A 15,919-nucleotide genomic window follows, 5' to 3' on the forward strand; every position below is an offset into this window, starting at 1 on the left:
GTTATTGATCTTGTCCATTTTTAATTCTTAGACACATTCCATCTTAGTGACCATGCGATATCAGACTCACGTAATAAATTAACATCATATCAATCAAGTACACAAAATAATATCACAACAATTAAATATGAGAAGGTGAAAATACGTTTAATAAAGCATGATACGAGTCCGGCAAAGAATGTTACATTGGCTTTGTTATTACTTCCCAAGATAGGACCCTCGTAAGCTATGCGAAAAACCAAACGTGTAATGCCTTGAACTGGGGAATTCATGCCTTCTGAAGCTAAATGGTGACCATGCAAAATTTAATGAAAATATTATACTACTATGCGAAAAATCCAAAGTGTAATACCTTGAACTAGCGAATCCGTGTCTTCTAATGCTTAATGGTGACTTAGCATTATTTTAGTTAACCTTGATTGCTATTTGTGGCTAAATGCAATTTCGATTTTTTTTATCTTTTTGTTTATCATTTTTTTTATCATTTTCTTCCCTTAATGACAAAATAACTTAAAATTCAAACAATAGTAAATGCATACCCCAAGAATGGTAGAAACTAAATACAATGCTTGGAATTGAACTAGATGTAATGCCAACATGTAATATGGCATGAAAATGATCCAAATATGCAACTGGATACCCCTAAACCGCTCTAGAACTCAACCAAGAGACCAAATAAAACCGAGGACCCGCTGCCAAGGCCCTTACACGATATGGAAAACAAGCTTCGGGCCGTATCTCGACACTAAACGAAGCCAAATACTCAGTGAAACGTCCCTACGTGTTAGGCCATTAGGGCTTAGGAAAGCGAACTTGATACATGCCGAAGCCACGAGTGAAGGTCAAAGTGGGACGAGTCGTCCCCTGCCCAGCAAGCTTTAAATCTGGGTAGGAGACTCGACGACGCCAACGACGCGCAACATGGTTCAGAAATTACTCAAAAATTGTCCCGACAAGTCCTCGAGCCACGAAGACTCTTAAACGCGGGCCCGATGCTAGTCTAAGAACCACAATAAGGCCAAACCGCCACCATCCATAGGTTGGAAGTTGGTGGACAGCAAGTCACAGTAGGTGCACATTGCACAAAATAAACCGACGCGGTGGGAAATTGACGAGATTATAACGTAGGCTAATTAAAACACGAACCTACATTAACATACATGAATTTAGATGACCAATTATCTCACTGAAATGGAGGCTAAACACACTAAATACAGATCTGGAACGGACTGGCCAGAGGGATAAACATTACAAAAACAACGCGGATACGGTGACAAAATCGGCGAAAAAAATAATTAACATGGACTGATTAGAACCCGAACCTACACAAACATACGTGCAATATGTGATTTAATGACGATTAAATAAGGACTAAACGAGCTTAAACCAGATCCGGAACGGACTGGCCAGCTAGCATACATATTGTGCAACACCGATTACAAAGCACAAATCCAACATTCAAGGAATTTAATGCAAGAAGAAAATAACTAATGTTCAAGAAATTAATTCGATCTAACACATGCACAGTTTTAAAAGATATGAACTCATCCAAAGAGAGATACGTAGCTAGATCCAGAACCGAGCCAAAATATAAAAATAGAGAGGAGATGCTTGTGTTACCTTGCTCATGACGGGCACCGATCAGATTTTTAACAATGATAATCCCCCAATCATTAGGGATTATATATCCTGTCAAACAAAGATGAAAACTCATACAGTTTCGTATTTTTATAAGTACATGGTCCAAGACCTAGTTCTGATGTATGTCATGCATGTATTTATGCCAAGACCATGTTAGTCTGCCCTCATGAAAAATAGATAAGAGACTTTACCATTCAAGTGAATGTCTTTTAAGTGTTCTTCTAACAATGCCGTGTGAAATGCTTGCCAACCTGAATGATTCATTGAAAATATATCATACCAATAGTTCATTATATATAGTCTTTAGAAAAATAGGGAAAATTTCCAACAAAAGAAGAGGAAAGAAGGAATCTCCCTGCCTCACTTGCATCGGGTAAGCCATCGATTTGTATTCTTTCTACGTAAATTTCTTCTTTACCCGAAATCCTTCGGTTGCAAAGCGCTTCCTCATTTTCCTTGTAATGGAATGGAGGTGAGAAGCTTTCTCGTGAGTGATTGCAAGGAGAGATCATCATCCATTCCAAAGTGAGAGCGTGCAGATGGGATTGGTCTCCTGTAGGCTTTTATATATGACTTCTGGCGAACCAATTTCTTTGGTCGAGAAGTCACATTTTTGGCTGCCACAGGAGGACCTCTCGCGAACAAATTGGTTTGGATGCGAGAAGTCCATCTCTGGCGACCAAACTTAATAATTTGGTCACCAGAGGTCATCCTTTAACGACCAAAAATGAAACTTGATCGCAAAATTTCAGTCACTAACTTATATATGGATTAATAAGTTAACAATTCACGGTAATTAATTAACTTACGATTAGTTCTTGAATCACTAGAGGGCTTTCTGTGATAAGCATAATGGTCATGGCTAAACCGGTGGCTACTGTTTTGAGGCTGGCAGCCACAAGCGCAACCATCACGTAGGTAACCAAATCACGTGTGAGAAACGGCTGAGTTTTCATGTCCTCCAGGAGATGGTCGAGGAAGTCTCTCTTAAGTATTCCCGGTGATGCCATTCTTTCAGTGATCTCCCGTTCAATGATGTTCATTAGCTTCTTTCGACTCTGTCATTCGCATAGAATTTTGACTTCACTTGCATAAGTACTAAGTTCAGAGCAGGAGGAATAGTACGTGCGTATTAGACGGAGTAGGATGGTAATACAATCAAAGGTTTCACCTTTAAACTCTTGTGAAAGGTCGTGCCGGGAATGTTTATTGGGAGAGACATGAGACCTTGATGGAGTCTGCTGATGTCCGCTGCTAGATTTTTCCCTGATCTCTCGGCATTGTAGCTAAATAAAAATCTTGAAGTCAATATAAATACCATCTGCCAAATCCGCAAGTAACCATATTGATCAAATAATTGAAATTCTATAAAAAAAAATAACAGTGTTAGTGTTCGGACTGTTGATATGGTTTGTACTTTGATACCATAAGAATTATGTGAGACTATTGTACGTCCGTCTCTAAAGATTTTAGATTCTTACCATTGCACAATCACGTTTCACCTCTACAAATTCTCGAGTTGACCAAGCATCTAGGGCTTTCTCAGCTATGGCTTGAAATTGAGGAAGGAGCTTATCTTTGAGTCTCTCGATCGGGACCAAAGTGACTTCGGATTACATTAGTAAGGTGTTTGTGTGCATACCCAGTTGCATTCGCCTTAACTTCTAAGCCTGTAGTAGTATCATGACCTAGGAGCTTAGCAAATGCATCTAAATACGACATTTCTACTGATTTCCCTTCTTCAAGAAGAATGAATCTATTGAAATCAGGATCTGCCGCTATCACTGCCGGTCGACCCACCAAGCTCATTTGAACAACGTCCCATACCTAAAGAAGAAAAATTCAAGGAAGTTCAGACACAAAACCACACACATGCCACATCCATCATCGCCATACAGTCGGTCAGAGTTTCAGTATTAACTAACTATCCAACTATCTTGATGATAGAGGTGAACGGTAAGAAGAAAAGGCTACAGAGGCCATGAACCATATCATAATCTTAAAGGAAAGACATGCAGGGCGTGAGAGCACAAGTACCTTTTAGTACTTTTCTTGAGGAAAGGAGGTATGTCGATGGACTTGCCAGGGAAGAACTCAATGGTCTCTCCTATGAATGGAAACCCCATGGAACCAGGAGGAAGCCTTCGACTACTAGAACGGATTCTCCATTTGCACTTCCAGTGTGAAACTGCAACTACCATTAGAGCCATAAGGCCCATCACAACCTCCAACAATTGGAATAAACCACATCTTCCACTCACAAGTAAAAGAAGACGATTTGTTTGGTGGGGTTTCCCCTTAATATCTCTGGACGAAGTTATGTGGCAATCAACAGGAAGAATTGGAAATCTGTGGGCAAGCGTTCTCAATGAGCCGCTTTAAATACTAATTGCCCCAAAAGCAAGTGCCCCTCTACTATCCCTACCAAGCAGCATCTCTAGATTAGAATAATCAGAGTGGTTCATCAGAGGAGCTGGATTTTGTTTCCGCTGATGTGGTATGGACGTCTATCTAGAATATAATGTGGATATCATCTCAGAATTTATGAATTAGTGTGTCTAGATAATCCCATGTTATGTTTCAATATACACTTGTCATGTTGCATAGATTTTAGTGAGTCTGATGGCATTGGTCCCTCTGTCTCACAATGGAATATTTGGGTTCATACCTTACTCATTTTGGTCTTCATTTTGATCAAATTGCTAGATGCACTTCTTACTCTCTCATTCTGGGCATCCCAATAACAGGTGATGGCCACCAAGCAGATTTATGCTGGTCTGGCTTCCGGCTTCCACCGTTTCTCTCCGACCTCCCCTTGCCATCAACGCTGGAGCACTTTCTACGTTCTTCTAAGGCTGTCTTGATCATGCTTTTCAGATCACTAACTTTGGCATTAGATACTTCTTTAGATTACGATGTACGGTAGAAAACAATTTATATTCCTTTGACAATCTACCTGCAGGCCGCTCTGGCCGGTAGCTCTTATTTACTGTAGCAGAAATTTGGTGCAATAGTGGTATACGTGCACTTAATTGAACTAGAGAGACGTTTTCACTATAGATCAGAACTTATAATGGTTTGTTCTGTAGTGCGGCATAACAGGGCCAAGCTTTCATAGTTGGAACTGGTGCATCTTTGGTACGTCACTTTAAATCGGCAACAACTCAAACTTTGCGGCTATCATTACAGTGGGGTCTCCTCTGTTTACGTCGTTCTCTTGTATGTATAGTCAATGCTTGTCCTGAGCCCCCCATTCAAGTGAAAGAATGTTTTACTGTTGTTTTTCTGTATATTGCAATATTCTTGCTTGCCATACCATTAACAAGGTCCTGGCCAGATGTTAACACGAATAGAACATGCTTGGGTTCATTGATGTAAGACTTTTGTCGCTGACTGTCATTTTAGGCTCCGTTCATTTGGCGGAAAATATTCTCTTTTTGGAAAATATTTTCCCGGAAGTCATTTTCCTGGAAAATATTTTGCCGGAACATAATTTTCCGGTGTTCGGCGATCAATAGGAAAAAGTTTCGGAAAATATTTTTCACCGGCAGGGGCGGCCGCGGCGGCGGGCCACGGCGGGCGGCCGGCGACCGGGCGAGCGGCGGCGGCGGCGGGCGACCGGCGGCGGGTGGCGGCGGAGGGCGGCGGGCGACCGGCGGCGGAGGGCGGCGGGCGACCGCGGCCGGCGGCGGGCGACCGGCGGCCGGCGGCGGGCGACCGGCGGCCGGCGGCGGGCGGCCGACGGCCGGCGACCGGGGCCGGCGGCGGGCGACCGGGCGACCGGGGCCGGCGGCGGGCGACCGCGGCGGCCGGCGACGGGCGACGGCGGCGGGCGACCGGCGGCGGGCGACCGCGGGCGGCGGCGGGCGACCGGCGCGGCGGCGGCCGGCGGCGAGCGGCCAGCGACCGGCGGCCAACAGTGGCGACCGGCGATCAACTTCCTCTTCCACGAAAAATATTTTCCCTCCCATGAGCAATTTTGCCTTCAATTTGAGGGAAAATGATTTCCTTTTTGTGAAAAGAGGAAATCATTTTCCTCAAAACAATGAAGGATTTGGGGGTGGGGAAGGAAAATGTTTTCCCACGGAAAACATTTTTCGCCCCCAAACACCGGAAAACGCGGAAAATATTTTCCGGAAAGATATATTATGTTCATTCATCTCAACATTTGCCTTGTTCTCATGATTTCAGTGGACATTTTTGGAAGGTCTCAGCACACAATTGTAGTACTTCCCTAGAGCCCATATAGGAAAAATGTTCTTGAAAGCAGCACATGTTATCGTACAGTTCCTCTTAATTCTGTAGTCTCCTGCAAGAAAAGAAATAATTATGATCAGAGGACATGGTTAGAAATTGGATGATCAATACTGATACGCATGGCATAAGAAGTCGTGTGGCACTCACAGACACGTTTTATGAATCAGTTATCATACTAACAGTTGTGGTGTGAAAATGATTCAAGTCAAAATATGTGAAACATAAACGGTAACACCCTAGAATCTTATCAGATACCCTTGGGTAGTAATCTAGGCAGCTTATAGCATTGTATGCGTCTGCTGCACCGCCAGTACTCGACATACCTGTTGTGGGAAATCACCATTATCCATCTGCGAATTAATCAACTCTTTTGCTGCATGATGCAAAGGGGTTGGATCTCTCACATCCTAATTAATCATTGTCAGGATCATGAGAAGTGAATTATTAGTGTTTATGTATCTCAAGGACAAGCCTCGTGTCTATGTACCTGTCCACATTCAATAAGAGTCAACATAGCCCAACTAGTATTCACCAAGTGCATTCTGTTTCCTTCCAAGTTCGTCTATCTCTGTAATCAGATGGAAACATGAACGTTGTAAAACAATTACTTAAAGAAACCTTGTTTCATCTACATTACAAAGTTCTTCGCAGACAATCTGCTAGTATGGTTTTAATTAGATGTAGTTGACATGCCATTGAACTTTCAAAATTGAAATGAATTCTGATTTAAGATGTCATGAAGGACTGAATGTAGAGACCCGGATAAAGAAAGGAGAAAATTTTTGAGCTTGATCTCTTGTGCATGCTTCATCCTGCGATGAAAGGTAACTCTCTCCCCAACTGCCTGAATCAAGTTGTTTGGATAGTAGGAAATCACATGCTCTTCTTATGCTTTCACTACTCTGGTATGTTCTACCTCCAGCAACGAATCCGTTGATCCCGAACCACGTTCCATAGGTGTAGCAGACTCCCCAAGATACATACCTAATTTAATTGTCAAAACAGTTGGACGATATAAATCATTAGGGGTTTGCAACACGAGTTTAAATGGAATATTAGCACTTTCAGCCCTAGTGTAATTGGAAGGAAATGACTCCAAACTCTACCTTAGATAACATTTTTTTGCCAACAGAATTGAAGGGATTCAACATCAATGGATGACAATGTGGGACATTTTACTATCCCAATTTGGCCTTTTCTAAGATTATAATGATTAAAATGAAGTAATAACCATCTCAAAGGAGGAAACTGACCAAGAACCATCCGGTAGCTGTATGCTTTCAATGTATTCGATAGCCTTTTTTAACGCAGGCCTTAATTTCTTTGATTCAGTGGCGTGGATATAACTTAATGAAGGCCTTAAGACTTTGGATTGCTGCAGAAGTGCACTCCACATAACTAAACAGAAGAAATTTGCCAGTCAAACATCAAGAAGACATCTGATAAGAATGATCCTATGTTACACTGATGAAAGAATATTGTGTTGGTGCAGCCAGAAAAACATTTACCAGGTGAAGCTTGAAAATGTTTTTTCACCACGAGTATTTTATTTTTCTTCCTCATCAAGCAAGTAAGTTCTCCAAGTAAAATTTATAAAAAAGTTAGAAGTATTGGGTCATGATCTTACAGATAATCGATAATGATATCTCCAAATGTTTATGATGGATTGATCGTCTGCATGACAAACAAGGCATGTGTACTTTATAACACGTCGGATTCTCTCCAGGTTCAAGCCAGATGGAAGAGAATAAGAAATCAAACCTCTAACCATGGATATGATCTTGTTTGCTCATATGTTGCAAATCCTCCCTTTTGATTTAGCCACATCATTGATGTAATAATTACAGTATACTGCATTAAAACTCATCCAAATATAACTTTTACGAGTTCTTTCACTATCCTAACACTGCTGTCCAAAAATACAAATTCACAATGCCAACCTTTTGTGATCAAGGGCCAAAAAAATCATCATTGTTGGCTTCTCATCAAACTTAACATATAAGAGTGGAAAGATGACCAGCTTTCAAAAATTTTCCGAAAACAAAAAAGTGGATAATTAGCTAATTTTAAATTATAATACCTGAAGGGATAAGATCACGTTAACAGCATCATATAGTTGATCAACTGCTATCGCATTTCCCACGATGCTGGGTTGCATTTCTGACAATAATAATGCCGCCTGCAAACAGATACAAAAAAACAAGGCGAACATGATTTATTTCCTCTATATATTTCTTTGATTGGAAAAATCAATTTTAGCCGAGCTCACCATGCTAAATTACTAGAACAAAATATCTGAACAGAAATAGCTATTTAAGTGTACTACAGTCGAATATTACAAGATGAGCATTGCTCTAATCATTACACGAACCATGAAAAAGATTACTTTAGGTGCTTATGCAGTGCGGTCGGATATGATCCAGCCATGTTCAGGAATAGAGAAGGGCCAACCTCCCTTGCTTATGTGACGGTACCAATCGGCACGATCTCCACTGCTGTCGGCTCTGACCTTTAATGACAAGAAAAGAACTTTGCGTTAATTAGTTGTTTTGCAAAACTGCAGACACTATTGCTGCAAGTCATCAAACAACTATGTAGCTCGAAAATGACCAAGGAGTTTACTGCCAGACAAGTACTTGAGAGTTCTTGACAAATTCATGCGCCTTCTTAAGGGCCGAGCCACATTCATCGACAAGATTGGTAGCAAGGAGAGCTTGAACGGAAAATGCAACATCCCACAGTTGAGAACCATTGAATCCCTGTTAGCACAGCCAATTTGATAGTAATTATCTATGCCAGATCCTTCAAAATAATCCTTGTACAAAAAGCACAACCAACTGTTTAAGAAGTTTAGGAAACATTATATCAATCGGTACCTGCATTTTCATTCCATCTTCAGCCACCCATGAATAATCTTTGATTCTGGAGAGATGATGCTTGTATGCTTTCGAATTTGGGTTCTCTATATAACAGCAGACCATGTTTAACAACTGTCCCGGCATGCAATATAATTTCTACATTTAATAAGGTGAATATATGGTGCCACAAGCCACAATTCTTGACATCACAAAAATTGATATAGTGGAGTCACCTTGTTAACAGGACCAATGCAGATGTAGTAACTAGTTTCATCTTCATAGTGGATGTGCTCCATAACAGTACTTAGAGCAATCTGTCTTGACTTGTACAAAGGCCACCATGCTAGAAGCGGTTGCACAACCTTGCCTAAGCAACTCCAAAACATGCCTTGGATCCAAGGGTGAGGATCGTACAGATATTCCTGGTCAAGTATGAGAAATCATTATATGACAACGTATCCTTTTTCGGGCATAGTTCGCCAAGTCCCGGCAACCGGCTAGAGGAGGAATAATAAAGAAAAAAAAAAGGAGAGAAAAATAAGAAAAATAAGAAAATATTAAAATATTATTAAAAATTGTCTACGTCAGCACTAACCGCGTCACATAAGACGGCCAGCGTTCACGTCAGCGATATTCCGCTAAAATTGATCAAATGAACTTAATTAGCAAATCATGAAAAGGTTTAGGGCTCAATTGGCAAAATCAAAAAAGTTTATGACTGAATTGGCAAAAGCAGAATAGATTTATGACTTTTTTAACGATTCCAATTCTTATGATATAATGTGGCCTTTAATGACAATGGAGACCATTACTTTTGGCATAAAGATGTATGTTCTTGTAACATCGTACAATTACATCAACTATGGCATCTTTGTAGGGATATACCTCCCCCCGCAACATCTGCATTCCTAACAATTCATGCATGTGGAGACTTACAGCTTAGCCAGTTCCTCAACTAATTAATTTTTCCTAAATGTCATTTAACGTTGTTAAGTGTTCATGCAAATGTTCTTTTGGGTTGATTATGATCGTAGGAGTTGTCTTAGCCATTCTAGAAAGGAAAATAACGATAGATTTATTGGTACTAAATTGAAACACCCAAGTATTGAAGAAAGAGCTCGAAATAAAGTGTGGTGAAGAAAATCCAATGCACGTCGGACAAAGAATACACATGGCTTTATTCTAAGCTCCAAGACAGCAACCCTCGTGAGCTAAATTCAAATTGAGTTCGATTTCTTTTCCAAAAGATCAATCTACTTGAACTAAGTTATATCCAAGGTAACCCACTAAAGGCATGCTAATTAAATAGCACTAAGCTAAGTCTAGTGCTTCCGACCAAAAAACTAAGGCTGCGTTTGGTCGACCGGATAAAAGTCAGGATAGGATATGTTTTATCCTATCCTGTGTTTGGTGGTGGTCCAGGATAGGATAAAGTCGGATATAGACCGGATAAAAAAATCCGAGGGGGGGTGGGATAGACCTGGATAGGATTTCTAACGCCTATTTTTCTAGAAACCCTACGCTCCACTCACCGTCATCTTCATCCCACACCTTGTGCGCTTTCACCAAAAAAATTTCTCGGCTTTTTTTCCTTCACCGACTCCTCCGGACCCGTGAATAGCAAAAAAAAAAAAATTATCCTATCCTACTTTAAATCCGTAGTCCACCAAACAGTGGATAGGATATGAAGAAATCTCAGAATTTCTTATCCTATCATATCCAGTCCTATCCTGTTTAGAAATCCGGACAACTAAACGCAGCCTAAAAGTCTAGTGCTAAAAACTTGACATCCCTAATCAAGGCCTCTATTTCTTGCCATATTCTGATTTTTATTTTCATTCTCGAAAATTTAGTATTATTATTTATAATTAATTAATTTTTTTTAAATCGATAATTTTAAATTCCGAAAAGAAATAAAGGGACCCGAGCTGGGCCTCTGGCCCGATCTCACCTGGACTTCACGGGTCCACACAAGAGTGATTGTGCTAGTGGAAGTCTTTTATGACTCGGTTTGTATTTGTAATTATTTTCTATGCTATGATTGTGCTCACACTCCCGCACCGTTTTAACCTCCTCCGTCATTGAGTGCATTTGCTTTCTTAGAGTTCCTTTCTGCTAAGAACTTGTCACGAAAAGTATATCGAAAGTCTTAAAACTTAAAAAAAATATATAATCAAGTCTTAAAACTTATCAAATTGGTCTAATCAAGTGTTTGTTGAGGAAGAGACAGCCGAGAAGACACAAGTCCTCATGCTAAATGCCAAATTCCTTCTAAAACATCAGCTTTCTAGAATTCTTTTCCCTGCTCAATCCTCTGTTATTTAATTTGTAGGGCGTGCCACAATCTGTAGCTTCTCTCCTTTTTCCTGGAGCCATCCGTGAAGTGAGCGCAAAGATCCATAATGGTCTTCTTCAAGCGTCAACACAAGAGTGATTTGTGCTAGTGCAAGTTTTATATGACTCGGTTTGTATTTGTAATTATTTTCTATGCTATGATTATGCTCCCACTCCCGCACCGATTTAATTTCGATTCCTCAGTCATTGAGTGCATTTGCATTCTTAAAGTTCCTTTCTTCTGAAAATTTGGCCGTGGAAGATGAGACTGGATGGACTTGTTTTCGCCCTTCTGCAATATAAGATCTAGTTTGCCACTGAAAGTAATAATGAGCAGGGCAACTAAATGAATGTCATTATTTGCTGTCAAAGCCTAGGGCTGATTTACTCTTCGACGACATCTTGAAGCATAATGCAGATTGAATATCTTTTAAGGAAAGTTGTTGTAAGATAGAAGATATCCAAATTTTAAACATTGAAATGTTTGAGGGACATGCACTTACCCATTTGTCCAGGTACCAAATATTTGTAAAATAAGTAAATAACGATGTTTTAGGAAAGAAAAAAGCGATTAAAATCTCTCAAAAGGAAGAGGAATTTCTTACTTAACGTAATAGTATCGATAGACATATTGCGACGGTGCTCTTCTGACCACAAAATCTTATATTATGGTAGATGCCCAACCGGGATTATAGAAAAAAGATAATAAAAGGCGATTAAAATGTGTAAATCTCCCTACATTGATGGTGGTGAGAGAGGATGATAATTGATAGCAATTTCTTAAATTAATAAAAGGCCTGATGGAAAAGGCTTATGAATACCTGTATGGAAGGCGCGCAACAATATCGCACGTGCTGGTCGATCTAGGCACGTGTCTAATGCCTAGTGGCTTGCCAAACCCATCAATATCGCAAATGTTCAAGAAACGATTCGATCGCATTTGCCTCCAAAGCTAAAAGGTCATGGTGAAGTTTTTCTCTTCCCTAAAGGGAAAACCATGACCCTCCATCTCAAAAACAACAGAAATCGAAAATGGCGAGCTGCCGCCGATACATTCAATCATACTCGATGTGCTTGAAAATTACAAACACTGTCCCTTTCTTATGGAACACATAGTGGGCTTTATTATCATTACATACGTACTTTCTTTCCCTGTCAAAATTTACAATACCCAATATTATTTTTGAGAAAAATAATGAATTTTAGGTTGTGTACTGTATATTTACACAGCGAGGAGTTCTCATGATTCTTCCACTAAAGTAACTTACCAGCTGAGACCAATCACAACCAGGTGAAGCTAACAAACAATTTTCTCCTGAAAAAGGAGCTAACAGATGATGAAAATACACTCGAAATTGCGTCATGCTCAGAAGTAGCTAGACTGGATTTGCAAGAGTTCGAGCTGTGCCAGTATTCTCGCAACGGTTGATTTCAATCTGGAATTCGCGCTCTGGGCAAGATCAATGAGCACCATCTGAGCGGATGCTCCATACTTCAGTCTGTGTTCATCAATTCTGAAGATCTTCTCTAGCATTTGTTAACGCTTTCTCCTGAGCCTTCGTATTTCCTGATTCCAGAACTTTTATCAGGGCCGGGACACCCGACATTTTAGCCAAGTAATTGCTTCCGTTCTCGCAATTCTCGTCTTGGATGAGAGTTGCGAGCGCGTCCAGAACGGCTTCATCGGCTTCTCTCTCCTTGCTTTCCAGCGCATGGATCAGTGGAGCGACGGCGCCTGCTTTGACGATGCAAAATGTGCATTTGACCCCGCAGAAGCTATCGTGAACTTCACAAAGTGCTTTGGAGGAAGGGGACACACATAACCACCTCGATCTTTTAAATTTTGCAAGGGAGAATGAGCTTTGTGATAATTGAGCCAGCGCGGTCGCAGCTCTGGCTCTTGCAAGTTGTGAACCACTGGATGGCAACTTCACAAGGGAAAGAATAGCCCCATGTTCTGCAGAAAAATGTTGCAGTTTCTTGTCAGATGGAATAGTAAATCGAATCAGTACACCTGCAATGCTCTCTTCCAACCAGAGCTCGGCCTGATCTGTGGATGTTGAAGTCGCAGAACTACAACTCTTTGTTGACAACAAAATGGGCAGCAAATTTGCCCTCTTCATCGTATCCGTCGCTTTCTTATCAGCAGTAGGGAGATTGCTCAGCATGCCAACTGCTGCAGCTTTTTCAATCGCACTTATGGAGTTTGCTGTAATGCTGACCGGAGTGAATTCTCCTAGCAGCTCTCCCAACTCTTCCGGTGAATCTTTGGAAAGAGCGTAAAGTAATTTCAATGCATCGGTTCTTATTTTACTGTTACTTTCAGTAAGACAGGGAAGGAGAAGTTGAAATGCACCCTTCTCCCCCATTTTCCTTTTAACTCTGGATGCACTTGGATGGGCTGCACTGGAGTTGAGAGCTTGTAAGAGGTGACACTGGATTGTTGGACTCGACAGATTCAAAAGTGAGAACAACTGTTGAGCCACTTCTGGATTGACTAAAACTGATTCTGATTGAGCAATTTGTGCAAGAATAGCTGATGCAGGCTCCCGGAGAGTCATCAGAACCAATGTAACAGAGAAAAGTAGCTGAAGTAGATAGCCCACAATACCAGAGCTGACTAAACGCTGGATATTCTCTGCCAAGCTGGATAGGTCATGCAGTGCACTCAATGCAGACAGCTTAGCTTCAAGCTTCCCTGTACTGAACATTTTGACAAGGGGATTTATTGCCCCATCTTCCCCAAGAGAAGCTTTACTTTGATCGGTCAGCTCCATCCGCAAAAGTGCAGAAGCCATAAGAATTTTGCTCATGTCAGAACCTGCAAAGACATTTTGTCAATAGATGACATCAGATAAGGCTCCGACATCTTGCGAGATCTTTGACAGAGTTTGATAGTTGTCTGCCTTAAAAAAACACATGGAAGCGCAACCATTTATTGACGCGCAGCACAAACTAATAATTGTTATTTCGCAATCACTCTATTCGTATTCCAAAAGCACTGATTTACTCTTTGACGAGGCATATTCTAGAAACTCTGATATCAGCACCTAGGATCAACAAGATAAAATGCGTTTCAGATATCAAATGCCTTCATCATCGATTTTAACTGCGTATATCTACCCTCAGCAATCCAATTGCACATTAATTAAGTGAAGGGAAGTCAGGGCCAGCTAGGCACTATTAGCTGTAGCCACTAAACGGAGTTAATAACAGGCAACTATACACTAATTCATAGAACTCACCGTTTGATCCACACGAAGGTACATGCACAGTGACTCATGAAAACTACACATGATATACCGTGAAAGTTGAGACAGGCTCGGCTGCTACTGCAATAATTCGAGATTTTGCAACCACTCAAAATATGTAGAAAGGAAACTTGATGGAGACAATACCTTCTTTCGGGAACTGCACGAGTGGCTTGAAATATCCAGCTTCAGCCATATGAAGTGCATTCTGTGTATTGCTGGACAGAGCATTTAACAATTTGTGTGCATCATTTGAGGCAATCGAATCTTCGCAGTTAAGCATAGCCACCAACATAACAATACAGCCCTGTATTCTGCCAATTTGCCTCCTGACTGTGTTAAGATCTGAGAGACTAAGCAACATTCCTTAGTCTATCCTTGTCTTCTTCTTCAAGCATTCTCTATCCTTCTCTTCTTCCCACTTTCTAGTCTCTACCCACCGAGTCCCCTCCTCCTTCCGTCTCTGTCCCTCCCTCCCTCCCTCTCTCCCTCTCCCCGTAGCCAGCTTAATGATGATAGCCTTCATTGTTTTAACATTCCATAATTTCATTAATCAAATACAGAATGGCTAGAAAGAATCAAGATATGGTACCTCGGACGAGATACTTACGCTGTCTTGATGCTTTCGGAAGCTTCACGCTGATTTGGATCACCTTCCACGAGGTAAATCAGCTTCTTAAGCCCACACCTCTAAAACATTTGTAATACCCAGTGTCAGCTTAACCATCGATGATCGCATCAAAAAGCTATTACACAGTGCACGCTAATGGGATTCTCATCTGATTCTGAAGTTAGGATTTCATCAGTTTACTCCAACAGAACAAAAACATGATAGGTCACACCTATACTGGATATCAAGTAAATTCTGCGGGAACCATAAGTTCTCTTACTAAGCTTTGCTCTCCTGCTTATTTTAATCACATTAGCTGATCAACTTTGGTGAAAAATTCTTTATAGTTGTTACAAACTATTGATACTAAATTACTAATATCAATAGCAAAAGTTTTTCTCCTATGGATCCAGTAACAGACAGCATCTTTTTGTCCTAACTACCTCTACATGTCAAAACATGAAAGAATGCTTTGCCTGCACTGCTAAGACACCAAATCAAGATAGAAAAAGAAATACGAGGTCTAACTTCAGGCTGCATAGGGCAAAATTTTGTAAAAGACCATCAAAACAAAATAAGAAATGACAAACTCTGCAGGTGACTATCAGCGACATTATTACACAGGTAAAACAAATTATAACATGCAAATGAACAGCTAAATATTCGCCATCAGGGATTTACACAGTTACTTGATGATTTAAATAACTGTGACTGTAAGTACCAGTACCTTGAATTTCTGATCCTTATAGCGATTATCTCTGATGGAAGAACGCAAATCCTCAACCTTCTTTCTCTCTACTATTAAATCAAGAACATATTCAGAATCATGATATTTATGACGAGCTATCCAGATTTCATCTCCTACCGGCAGCCGCCTGACCTGCAAATAATTTTGATGAAAGCAATACAAGGGCAGTCAGGCAAGTTCAAGATTGTGGAATTTTTTTTTTATGTATATGACATTCGTT

The 15,919-nt window shown here is 40.7% G+C and overlaps 3 pseudogenes; all 3 read right to left on the bottom strand.

Annotated features, from left to right (window-relative positions):
• Positions 1–1,673: 1,673 nt before the first annotated feature.
• Positions 1,674–4,509, bottom strand: LOC115661450 (cucurbitadienol 11-hydroxylase-like; annotated as a pseudogene).
• Positions 4,510–5,828: 1,319 nt separating this feature from the next.
• On the bottom strand, positions 5,829–10,331 carry LOC115661447 (cycloartenol synthase 2-like; annotated as a pseudogene).
• Positions 10,332–12,192: 1,861 nt separating this feature from the next.
• Positions 12,193–14,705, bottom strand: LOC115661442 (U-box domain-containing protein 44-like; annotated as a pseudogene).
• Between the last annotated feature and the right edge of the window lie 1,214 nt (positions 14,706–15,919).

Source organism: Syzygium oleosum, unplaced genomic scaffold (assembly GCF_021117445.2).
Source record: "Syzygium oleosum isolate NSW1041296 unplaced genomic scaffold, Sole_v2.1 Sole_v2.02, whole genome shotgun sequence".
NCBI classification, from domain to species: domain Eukaryota; kingdom Viridiplantae; phylum Streptophyta; class Magnoliopsida; order Myrtales; family Myrtaceae; genus Syzygium; species Syzygium oleosum.